The sequence below is a fragment of the Lissotriton vulgaris genome, chromosome 9, assembly GCF_964263255.1.
Source record: "Lissotriton vulgaris chromosome 9, aLisVul1.2, whole genome shotgun sequence".
NCBI classification, from domain to species: Eukaryota; Metazoa; Chordata; class Amphibia; order Caudata; family Salamandridae; genus Lissotriton; species Lissotriton vulgaris.
The window spans coordinates 960,890,505-960,902,936 of NC_141697.1; positions in this window are offsets into that span (position 1 = coordinate 960,890,505).

Consider the following 12,432-nt stretch of genomic DNA (forward strand, 5'->3'; position numbering starts at 1 on the left):
TGATGGGGCAGGGGAAGGTTATTCCAAGCTTTTGGCCGCCAGGTGTGAGAAGTAGTTTCCTCCACTATTGCCTCGGTGGATCTGGGGGGGTGTCTGCAAAGAAGAGGGAGGAGGATCATAGGTGTCCGGTCATTTGATGGAAGGTCATGCATTTGTTGATGTGTGTGGGTCCTTTATTGTGCCGGACTTTGTATGCGTGGGTCAAAATCTTGAACTGCCATCTCTTCTGGATCGGTAGCCAGTGTAGCTTCTTGAGTTGGGTGTGATGTGGGTCTGTCTGGGGAGGCTGAAAATGAGTCTTTCGGCTGAGTTTTGCATTGCTTGTAGTCTCTTCAGGTGCTGTGTGGTGATTTATACATAGAGTATAATCCCATGGTCCAGCCTGCTGATGATGAGTGCCTGCATGTTGGTCCTTCTGGTGTTGATTGGGACCCACCTGAAGATCTTGCAGAGCATGTGAAGGGTGTGGAAGTATGAGGATGAAACTGTGTTTACCTCTTTCTTCATTAATAGCTTGCTGTCCAAGATGATTCTGAGGTTGCCGGCATGTTCGGTCAGGGTGAGGGTTGAGCCGAGTTCAATAATCACCATGTGTCGTTCCATTGCGAGGTATTGTTCACAAAGTTGAGGACTTTCATCTTGTCCGAGTTGAGATTATAACAGTTTTCCTTCATCCAGTCGGCGACGTTCATCATGCATCTGTGGAAGTTCGCTCTGGGGCTGGATTGGTCTTCTGACAGCTAGAGAATGGGCCTGGTGTCGCCACCGTGTGAGATGATTTTGAGTCCAGGTGACCTGACGGTGTTGCCAGGGGGGTTCAAGTACATGTTGAAGAGGGTGCGGCTGAGGGACAATCATTGGGGGACACCGCAGAAGATTTACTTGGGAGATGGGCTGGTCCAAATGGATGAGCAGGTTTTCAGGGTTTGTGTTCATGGGTGTGAGCATGCTGATGCTGTTGCAGCAGGATGTTGTTTGAAGTTTTTCTACATGACTGAGGTCTTGTCATGGAAGGAGTCTACCAGGGGACCACACAGTTCTTGGGAGGGGGGGTGCTGACTTGATTGGTTCTGGCATTGCACCTGTGAGTGCCTTGTAAGGAGGTATAACACATACCCAGAGTGGTTGTGACACTGGCTAACAGGGGGACACTGCACTGATTGTGCTACCCGCCTGAATATCTTGTCAACAATGTCCCATGCTCATGTTGGATGGCCTTGACTGCGGCCAACCCTGAGGGAGCCGTTCACTACCACCAAACCGGGGTAGGTGAGTGGGCGGGTAGGTACATCAGCTGGTGTACTGCCTGGGTATGGATGAACCCCCAAATGGGTTTTCCCAACCTAAGGGGTTGGCTCTCGCTATGGGACACTTCCTAAGTGAGGCTGGTTTTCCAGCAAAGGCCTTAGGGTCTGAGGCACTTTCTCACTGTGGGTTAAGTAGGAAAGTGTGCTCACCCTTCCTACACACAATAGAAAGGGCCACTCACCTAGGGTTCTGAAAGCATCAGTCAGGTCTGTTAGAGCCGACTGGTGGGTGCGCACTTGCACCTATGAAGTTTTATACAACCCGTGCACAGCCTGGGTGGGCACAGTTGCACCAATGGTGCATTAGAATACATTACTAACCAGTCATTGCAGTCTGGTGTCTGCTTAGCACCAATGGTGTGCCAAAATAGGTGAACTGCCTGCCATTGTACGCTGGTGTGCGCCCACGCACCAATGGTGCCTCTAAATGTGTGGCCAACATGCCGATACTCGATTAGGGTACGCCTTGCACCGTTGGTGTTGTTGATTCTCTGGGGGTGGCCTTAGGACATGGGACACTTTTCCACTGTAAATGCAGTGCAAAAGTGTGCGGACCCATCCTACACACATCAGGAAGTGGTGCAGAAATGGTGTGCTGAACACTTGTCCAGCCTGCCTTTGCAGGCTGGCGTACGCTCTGCACCGAAGGTGTCACTAAACATGCGTCAGGCATGCCTGCCATTGCAAGTTAGTGGGCGTCCTTGCACCAATGGTATCCCTAAATTTGTGACCAGCAGGCTGGTGTGCGCAATTGCACACTTACTCAGACTAGCCAGTACAAATCATTAACCATCCTGGGAGGACCTTTCATTTCCACCTGGACGCCTTCAGGAGTAAAGCGAGTGGTAGGGAAAATGCCAGGCAGATACACAAATGTGGCCCCTGCCCAGGTAGTGCGGATTACACATGTGTGTTTTCACTACCTATGAGGTTTGCTCTTGCACTATGCTAACATGGGGAAAGGGTTTATATCACTTCAGGCTGCAGCAGAGCAGCCTCATGATGTTTCCTGTCCTTTGGATTCACAGTCACAACCCCTTGCCAATGGTACAGGTGGCTTTGTCGTAATTCGCATAGAAATGTCAATACGAGAAAGTGGACATTTCTGTGCTCTCAAATCCTTTGCGTACCTTAGTGCCTAGCTCCAGTCCACATTGAAGATTGGGATGCACATCTGGGAATTACCTAGTGACAACCACAGGCATGCAACTGAAAAGCAGACCACAGTCATTTGCAGACTGCCTGGAGGGACTGCAGAAGGAGGTTTTGGCACTTGGCCTCTGGGACCCAGATCATGGCCCCACAAAAGATTAAGATCTGCATTCCATGGCCCCATGGCAGACAGGATTAAAAGTTAGGGAACACATCTGTGGTTCAAATCGAGACCCTTTGAACCACCCCCCTCTTCAAACGCATACTGAAGTATAACTACTGGTGCCTTACTTCAGAAAGTGGTGAAATACGCTTGTGGTGATGTAGACCAAGAGAACTTGGACTACGTGGTGCACATTGCTAGAGGACTCTGTTGTGCACAAGGAGGATTACTGCCATTGATTGGGACTACGTGTCCTTCCTGAATAGTGGCTGTCCTGGGCCAACTACCTGCTGCAGTGTGGCACCCTGAAGTGTGCACTCCAAGGACGTGTTTCCCATCAAAGATCTCCTACAAGGGACCCACATGATCTACCTGTGACACCTAGGGAGCGGTGCCCTCTCAAGTGCCCACATCATCTGCTAAATTCCTACTGGTGGTGAGGTGTGAGCTTGGACATAAATATTGTGCCTGGATACCGTATTACCTTGTGCGGAGCCCCAAATTCTGACCAACACCTAAGGCTTGGGGCTCCCTCATCATGGGGACCTTGGCATGCATAACCATCTTGTTGTGGATGAATGGATTCACTGGTTGCGGGACCCAAAGTAGCCCACTTCGTCGATTGTGCTTCATCTCTTACATATGGCACCCTGACTGCATGCTTTTGCGCTGTGTCCGATTCACAGGTTGCAACCCTCGAAGGTGGGGGCATCACTGTAGCCCTGCCTCATTCTACCTCATGAGGCATTGCTAATCTTGCACCTTTGTATGTAACCGGAACTGTCTGCTGCGGCCCATATTGACGTGCACCGACGTTGTGTCTCATTTCCAGGGAGGAAGGGAATTTGAAAGTCTACTTTGAATGTATGTGACCAGAGTCATCTGGTACGGCAAATCTTGACGTGCACCAGACATTGAGTCTCAATTCCAAGGAGGTATAGAATTTTGCAACTCTTCATGTGTGACAGGAACAGCCTGGTGCGACGCATATCATTATGCACCTGATGTTGTGCCCAGATTGCCTGGGTGTGACTACGATCAACGTGTACCTGATGGGGTGCCTCCTTCTGAGAGCCCCCCATTCCATTTTCCATTCATCTACTGTTTCCTTTATTTGGTCCCCAGCACTGTGGACCAACTGCCATCTCCTCACCCAGCCTTCCCCGATGACACCTTGTTTCCAGGTAGTATTGCCCGGCTTCGGCCTGGGTGGCGAGAGTGACTAACTGAGCTGGAAGAACGCTTCCAAGAACCATCGAAGTGGGTCAAAAAATTGCCTGACGCCCGTGCTTCACAGAACTGGGTTGAATTCGGAAGGCTCTTGGGGACCTCTTTGGTGTGACTGTCTGTTGCCCCAGCCTGTTTCTGCTCCTCATCCTGAAGGTGAGCTTCTTGAGTGGCTGATATTTCCCTTTTGTCGAGTGCCTCCTAATTGACCTCTATGCCTACCCCTACCAGGTTCCCTGGGACCCCGATTAAAGAGCGAATTTGGCCACTGCGGCCTAGTGCCTGGGGTGGAGGACGTGGTGTCTCTAGTTCATGGGTGTAGGATATTCAGGTTGAGATGGAGTGATTATTGGGACCAAAGGCTCTGCAGTGTGAAACCACTTGACCTGCTTGGTATCATTTGCAACACATTAGGGTGCGAAGTGCATATTTGTGCATGGGTGTTCTGTACAGACTTGCCTGATATCTATTGCACAGCATATTGGTGTGAAGTGAGTCTGTGTGGGAGTGACAGGGGGGGACCGCTGTGACTCATGACCCTGGACGTTGGTTTGCCAGATACGTTGATTTCTTGCGGGAAAAGTATTACATTTGACATTGGTTATTTCCTGCGTGGTCTTGGCCAGTGCTGCTCCTAAAAAGTGGTATATTCCTATGTATGTACATATTTGTGATATCGTTGTGACCTGGGGTGCCCCCTGAAACTGAGCAGGATTGAATTAAATGAACTGCTACAATGGGCCCGGGGTGGACAATGTTTTGCACCGCATTATGGTGCTGGGAGAAGGTGTAGAAAAGGATCTCTCCCGATGTGCAAGTCGCTAATGCTGATGTATTATGGTTGGGCCTAGTACTGCTAGTAATATTTCCAAATTTGATTTATGCCAAGAGATACATGGTATTTGTGTTACATGATTTAATGTGTGTGTTGAATACAAACTTTATTTACATACATCATGTGTGATGTCTCTTTCATGATGTTCAGTGTATTTATCACGAGCGAGTGCTGTGCCAATGCTTTTCACATTGCCTTTGTAGTAAGCCTGACTGCTCAGAACCAAGCTACCCAAGGTTGAGCGCAGGTTATATGGTGAGTGTAATCACCCGCCTCTAAAGGGAGTGGTAGGTTCAGCCTGGCTGGAGCCCTGCCTTAGCCAACCAGAAAGTGCAAGTTCCAACTGACCCATAGAAAGACACCCCTGCCTATGGATGTAAACTTCATAAACAGTCACAAGAGTCAAAGCAAGCCCATATCTGCTAAAATAACCCAACTAGAATTGTGTGAATTACAAGTGCTACAATGGGCAAAAGTTGTGGTGGTCAATATCAATGGATTTTTGTAACATGGAATATCTTTAACAATCATGAAAAATACACATATTATGTAATTTAATCTTGGACAGTCATCTGAATAAAGACTATTGTACTTTAAATAAGTAAGTAACTTTATAGTACAGTTAATTACAACTCACAATTTTTTAAATTTACATTTTAAAAGGAAACATGTATCTAAAGATAAAAATGATTATCAAAGATTAAAATTCATGAATCGCCATATTGTGCGATAATAAATAAAGTTTGTGTTTCCAGTTTACATTTTAATGTTGTTTGTATGGGCTGGAGCCCCAGAATTGTGCTCTAGAGCGCTGTCTGTTAGTATGCTTCCTCATTTTGCTTGTTCTTAAATCTTTCCATCACTGTATCAAAGAATTTTGAGAGGCGGCAGTTTAATTGGGTCTCCTGCGGATTGAAACATAGTTTGACTGCCTGTCTGCAAAATCTGATGCCCTTCTGGTTCCATATTGCACGTAGTAAAGATCTCCTTTTGTCCATTAAGCCTGGGCAAATACATATTATATGGGTTAAATCTTCAGGTGCTACTCCACAAAGACGCCTAGTCTGATCTTCATGATTCCTTTTCCATGGTGCCAGATGAGGGAGGATTGGCAAAATGCCAAACCGGAGCTTTAGAAATGTTTCTTTTATCTTCTGTTTGAATCCATGGTCCAGTTAAGCTTGAGGCTTAAGTGTTTTGTAGTCATTTAAAACTATCCATCTGTGTGCCCTATTTGCTAGAGCTTCCTTATCTTCTGTTAACGATATTATTTTCGTTACTTTGGTTACTACCATTTTGAAGCTCTTATGGTCTGCTGGTGATTCCCAGAGATCAGTCAGTTCAAGTCTCTCTAGTGATTCCATCAGATACTCTCTCTCAGGTGATCGTTCTCGTCGTTGCAGCTCAATCCAAAGATGGGCACATAAGGTCCGTTGTTCAGCATTTCTGATCTTGTGTCAGCATTTTATGTAGCTGCCCCTTCTTTCCACCGTCTGCTTCTGGAGACCGAATTCGAGGCGTATTTGGGCTGGAGATACGTAACTGGGTAGCTGAAAGATGGATCTGTAGGTTTTACTGATCACTTTGTCTAGGATCAGCGCATCTTTACCAAGTGTCGATTCGCTCCCATATGTCAGCATAGGTTGTAGACGAGCTCTTATTACTTGTAGGAGCGGATCCAATGTACAATCTGGCAGGACTTTCTTCAGGGGCTTCATCGCAAGATAACTCATGGTGCCTTTTCGATGCAGCGTCTCTAATTGAGGTTTAAACGAGCCTGTGCTGTCTAGTAGGACCCCAAGGTACTTGTAGTTTGTTGCTTGGTCTAGTTTCTGCCCATCCAAGTACCAGCTGTTTTTCCTAGCCTTCTTGTAGCTCACAGTCATAGTTCTTGTTTTTGATAAGTTGATGATCAGTCCATTGCACTGTGAGAATGAGCTGGTAGTATTTAGAAGGTGTTGGAGACCAATTGGAGTCCGGCTTATTAGGACTATTGTACTGTAGGTTATTCCTGCTTAGTTATTCCATTGTTGATTGGTGATTCCATCTTCATAGTTGATGTATCCATTTAAAAAAACTCTTTCATAGTGATCCTAGCTGGACTCCTGTGTGCAGCTTACCCCTTCGACCTACTGCAATGCTACTATTGAACAAGAAACAATCGCCCAATTTTGCACTTAAGGTCGTAAGTTATTTTTTTAGTCCTGATGAGGACCCATGGACTGTTTATCCAGGAAGGGTCGAAACGTTGATTCACCTTAGGTAGACATATGAGCAGTCAACTTCACTGAAGGAGTCAAAATTTAGATCCATCTAAAATGAATGATTGCCTTTAGATTTTGTTCTCTCCACTTCTTCTTTTATATTGATGTAAATATTCACTAAGCGTGCTACAAATACGTGCACCTGAACACTGTGCCACATTGATATATCAAACGAATTGTCTCTAGAACCATAATACAGTCAAATTCCACATCACTGTCTCATGACTAATTTTGTTAGTTTGCTGATTGATTGATCTGCAGATATCCTTTTGCTGATTTAGTTGTAGGTCACAGACCTATTTGGGATTCTTGCAAGTGTGGCCGGCACAGGTAAGAGCTGTGGGTCGGCAGGCAGTAGCGGGGTGGGAGCGAGTCAATGCGGCGAGTGCAAGGTAAGTGGTTTTATTTATTTTTGTATTTAATTTTACCTATCCTGTCATCTGTTGACTGCCCCCCCCCCCCCCACAGCTCTTACCTGTGCCAGCCGCATTTGATTTCTCGTTACTTTTTAAATGAATCCAGGTGAATCACTGCTTTGATGTGACCCATCCAAATCTGTGGTGTGGTAGAGCTGGTAGCTCTAAATACTGTCATTTTCTTCTTTAATCAGAACTATGAACAAGAGAGGAATACTCTCCTCTCCTGGAAATAACTGTACTGAGGAAGAATGAGCTGAGTGATGGAATTAGCAGCAAGCAATTTAAACACTACTGTATATTATATTTACTATGTGATGCGGAGTTAGGAAATATGAGGTTTAAAATGTTGGAGGTATATTCGAAGTGCAGGACAGTAAATGTAATCCAGAAGAATATGTCACTTCCTTGTCCCCTCTGAATATAGATTTCTTATACTACCCTTTTTGTACCAAGCTTAGGGGGATTAACAAACTTTATTCATATAACTTGCATTTCTTTTAAAACAGTCAGTGCCAACAAACTGTGCAATATTCAGTTTTTAATTTGTAAAATACTCAGGGCCATATTTACAATAACTGGCGCATCCCTGCATATCAGCAGGGATGTGTCAGTTATTGTGCGCCACAGCTCCGCCATCAAGGATGCGCCGCATTTACACTGCAGTGCACCATGGGGCAAAAACGGCACAGATGCGTTACGCATCTGTGCCGTAAAAGTGGCGCATTGCTGGAGTTGCGTCGCAAGCACAACGCAGCTCTAGCAATGCTCTGGGGGCCTTATCTAGTTGATGCTGCGTCAATCCTTACGCCTGCTTCGGGCAGGCGCAGGGTTTTGACGGAGCATGAGCCTTACTCAGCCATTTTTAGGAGGCGTTCCTGCGCCGGAACGCCCCCTCTGCGCAGGAACGCTTACATGTGGCGCAGGGCTTTACAACGTGACGCATCTCCCAGAGGCGTCACGTTGTAAGTACCCTGCACCATGGCGCAGGATTTGCGCCGCCGCTGTGACACAAAATTGACGCAATGGTGGCGTAAATTAGGCGCAAGGGTCTTGTAAATCTGCCCGAAGTGCTGGTGCCAAAACCTATTGTTGGAAGCCTTCGGCCCCTGCTGCCGGAAGTTGTAGTTGATCAATACCAAGCCTGTCAAGTCTTGATTGCCCCTCATGCCTCTTTCCATCACCAGACTCTTCCCACCCACGGCCATCTTAAAAGCATTATTGGCCCGCGGGCAAAGCAGTGCACGGGGCCCCGCCTACGCAACCACTCACAGAAATAAAAATATTTGAAAGAAAATTAGCGTTAAATTCTGGTCTGTAGGGGGCCCTTGAGCTCTTGAGGCCCCGGGAAACTGCCCAGCGTGCCCATGCATCTTAATTCACAGTTCCCACCACTTATCTGACACTTGAGGGTTCTTTTTCATCCCCGCTTTCTCTCTTGGTGACTGACTGTTTTTCGTCTTTTCTCTTCCTCTTTATTTCCCACTTCGCTGATTTTTCCACTTTTGTTCTTGGTCGCAGTCCAATGATGCCCCATCTGCAGCGACCCGCTCAAATTAAGCACCTGTGTTATTATTTTACATTTTTACTTTCAAATATTGGAGATTTAACCCTACCATCATAGCGGCCTATTTACTGCCTTTTTCAGCCTACGTGAAGGACGCGACTGCACGTTACATCTTAGGTGAGTGTCATTCTAGTGTTTCCTGTGATAAAAAAAAATCACTGTTACAGATGCACAGTTCTAGTTTTTTCTTTTCATGCTTCTTGACGGTGGCACAGAATTTACCTGAAGCAAAGAGTAATTGTGTCTGTTTCATGTTCAAAGCTCTAATAACTTCAAATGCTTTATTGAATTTTAGAAGCATGCGTAAACAAATTATTTGCTCCGCCTCATATCTTCATCATGCAGTCACGGTCCTTTTTATCCATCAGACAGTAAAACAAATGATATAGAAATTCGTACACGTCTTTTATTAAAAAAGCGAGTCCCCTGTTCTTGTGAGATGCAACAATAGCAATAACATTAAAACTATTTTTTTTTTTACCGGTTCAAAGAATTTCATTAGAACATCAAAGGGGTGTTATCAAACCCACGTATTTACACGTGTACCTCCACCAGTAACTTCTCAGTAGCATACACAGCTGATTAAATTTGAACTGTACGAACTTCACTAGAGATAATTTTCAAGTAATTGTTGCTGGGGGTAGCAGCGGAATGAATGAATATGCAATAGAAGTCGATATATTTGTTTTCGGAACCTTCCTGAGATATTTTGGGTTTTTCATATTCATGTTGAAAGTTTCAACATATTGGATTTTAGGAATGATATGCCTGCACAGATGTTGCAAATCAATATTTTCCAAATGTTCTCCAACTCATTTAGCATGTTTTATTTTACACTCAGTTCCCCTTACATCCTTAGCCACTCCTCTGTAAGATAACTGAAGGATGTGGAAAGGAGACCTTTTTGCTCAGTGGCTTCCCTTTTTTAAAAGTCATTATTAGAAGTAACCATTTTTCACAGGACTGATAGTGTAGAAACACGCCTGCTCTAGTTGCAGGATTCACTCGTGTGATGGGATTCGCGGTCTTCCACCTGCTGAACCCTTCACTGATCATTCCTAATGCACTGAGGTAGTCAAGAAAACAGGTTAGTATTTTTTCTAAACCTGGAGTCGGAGGGACAACCAGTTGAAGTAGCTTCATACAGTAAGTGGTCACCCAGTAGCCACCGGTGACCTCCCCGATACCACGATGGACTGCACTTGAAGCGAGAGAACAACATTGCCACAAGGGGAACATTGACTGTCCCAAAGAAGACCTCAGCCAAGAACTTAGCAAAGGATTGATGGCCATGGGAGAAGGCAGTTACAACTCAAATACAGCAGGAAGAGGAAAAGGAGGTTTTCTCAGTGTACTCAACACCACAAGGAGGTCACCAAAGACACAAATAAACTCTATGGAACAAATTATCGCAATCTGAGTCACGAGGGCCCGGAATTCAAGGCAAAGTTAAAGGAATGTGGACATTTCACAGAAAACTCAATGAACTGCAGGAAAAGGTGGTATAGTCTGAGTATTTTACAATGCACAATCTGGGGACCACTGTATGAGAAGAAGGTTTGGAAGATGATTGGTCCTCAGAAGAAGCACACCTGGCGGGCAAAGAATCTTTAGCTGACAGTACCCTTCTCCCTGCGTAAGATAGTGGATTAGAAGGGATCTACTCCACTCCTCTTGGAAAAAACATGGGGAAACACGTTGATCCAGATAAACAGTGATTGATTTATCAACATCGTACATCAGCATGTTATGTGCATGGGCAAAGTGGATTTCTACATAGAGTTGTGTAGTAGTGTGACGCAACTTTAGTGCTGAGTGAAAATGCATATAATGCCTCACCGCATGCTGCAATTATGGCACCAACCTCCTGTTTGTGATGATCCACTTGTATTATGCCATCACTCTATGCACATCTCTGAACACGACTCTGAAGACTCAACCAGCGCAGTGAGTCCAACACATTACAAACTAGAGGGCTGCCCGGTGTCCTAGGGGTCTCTGGGCACAGACATATAAGCATCTTGGAATACATTTCATGGTGCAGAAGTCAAAATGTTGCACTCTTTGTCAACCCGGGTTTACCAGCTGAACACTTGGAGACAATTAGCGTGTGGTACACAGTATATGTATGAGTAAATAGAACATGTGCAATTAAAGCATGGGCAAAAACTATTTCAGGAGCAAGCGGGAGTTTGCACCCAAACTACAAAGAGGGACTTGGCCTTGTGATTGCCATGTTTTGCAGTCACAGTCTCTTTTTCATTTAAATTAACTGGTCCCCAATGATACTCTATGTTGCAATGTACTCACACTTTAAAGGCTGGGCTTTTTCAAGCATTATTCTATGTTCAAGGCCAGAGGTCCTTAAGTTAGCACTCACTCACTCACTCACTCACTCACTCACTCACTCACTCACTCACTCACTCACTCAATGCAGTGGAAGGAACCGGTCGAAGCAATGACAATCCAATCATCAGCAAGCATACCAGTGCTGGCTGCAATGTCACTGTGGAGAAATGGACATCAATAAACTCTTTCTATTGTGCTATGCAAGGTACATCGCTATCACAGAGGCGCACATTCGGATAGTGGCTCTGAAAAGACGAAGGACCATCCTTTAACGCAGAGGTGTATGAATAGCTGTAGTATATACTAGAACTTGGTATTAGCATCTACACCTAGCTCAAGCCCGTCGATCTATGTTTACATTAATATGCATGTGTGTTCTTTCATGTAAAATTTGCAAAGTGATCATTCACCTACCCTGCTGTTTTGTTCATTGGCCACATGACAGGTATTTATTTTCTCAGCACTGATATAATTTCGTTCTTGTGAATTTTAATTTAAATCTGAACCGAGCAATATTGGCATGACATGTCAGACAAGTACTGTCACTGTGAATACAAGGGAAATATATGTAAGTGTGTTCTCTGTGTCGGTGGGCGTTTTTGATTCCAGGCTATTTCACGAGGGCCAAACCAATAATATAGTTTGCAATAATGTCTTTATTAACAATAATGGGAAAGGAAATGGCAGAGAGCCTCAGAAGCTCATTTAGGTGTTTATCTAGGTTGCTAAACTCGCCTGTTGTTTGAATACAGTGCTTAATTTGTAAAAAAAATTGACAGGACTCTCTTCAAGGGGCCACTGCAGCTTGCACTACACATTGCCCTTGCTAGCGCTGCCAATGGCAGTACCAACACAACTATGAACCATAACACTCCTACAAGTGTCACATTTTGGACTGTTTCAGGCCCTCAAACCTATAAGAATGACTTGGGCGGCAGATAATGGTCGATTTTATGTATATTGAATGAAATATTACCTGTTGTTGTGGTCATCTCCAAAAAAGCCAGACAGCGCCACCTTGTGGCATATATCACAAGAGCCGGTGTTGAGAATTAAGTGCTGGTGCTGGTGCTGAGCACTGGAAACCACCAGCTCAAATTAAGCACTGCAAATATTGGTCATGGTTTCGAGAGCAACCTTCCACATGGAACA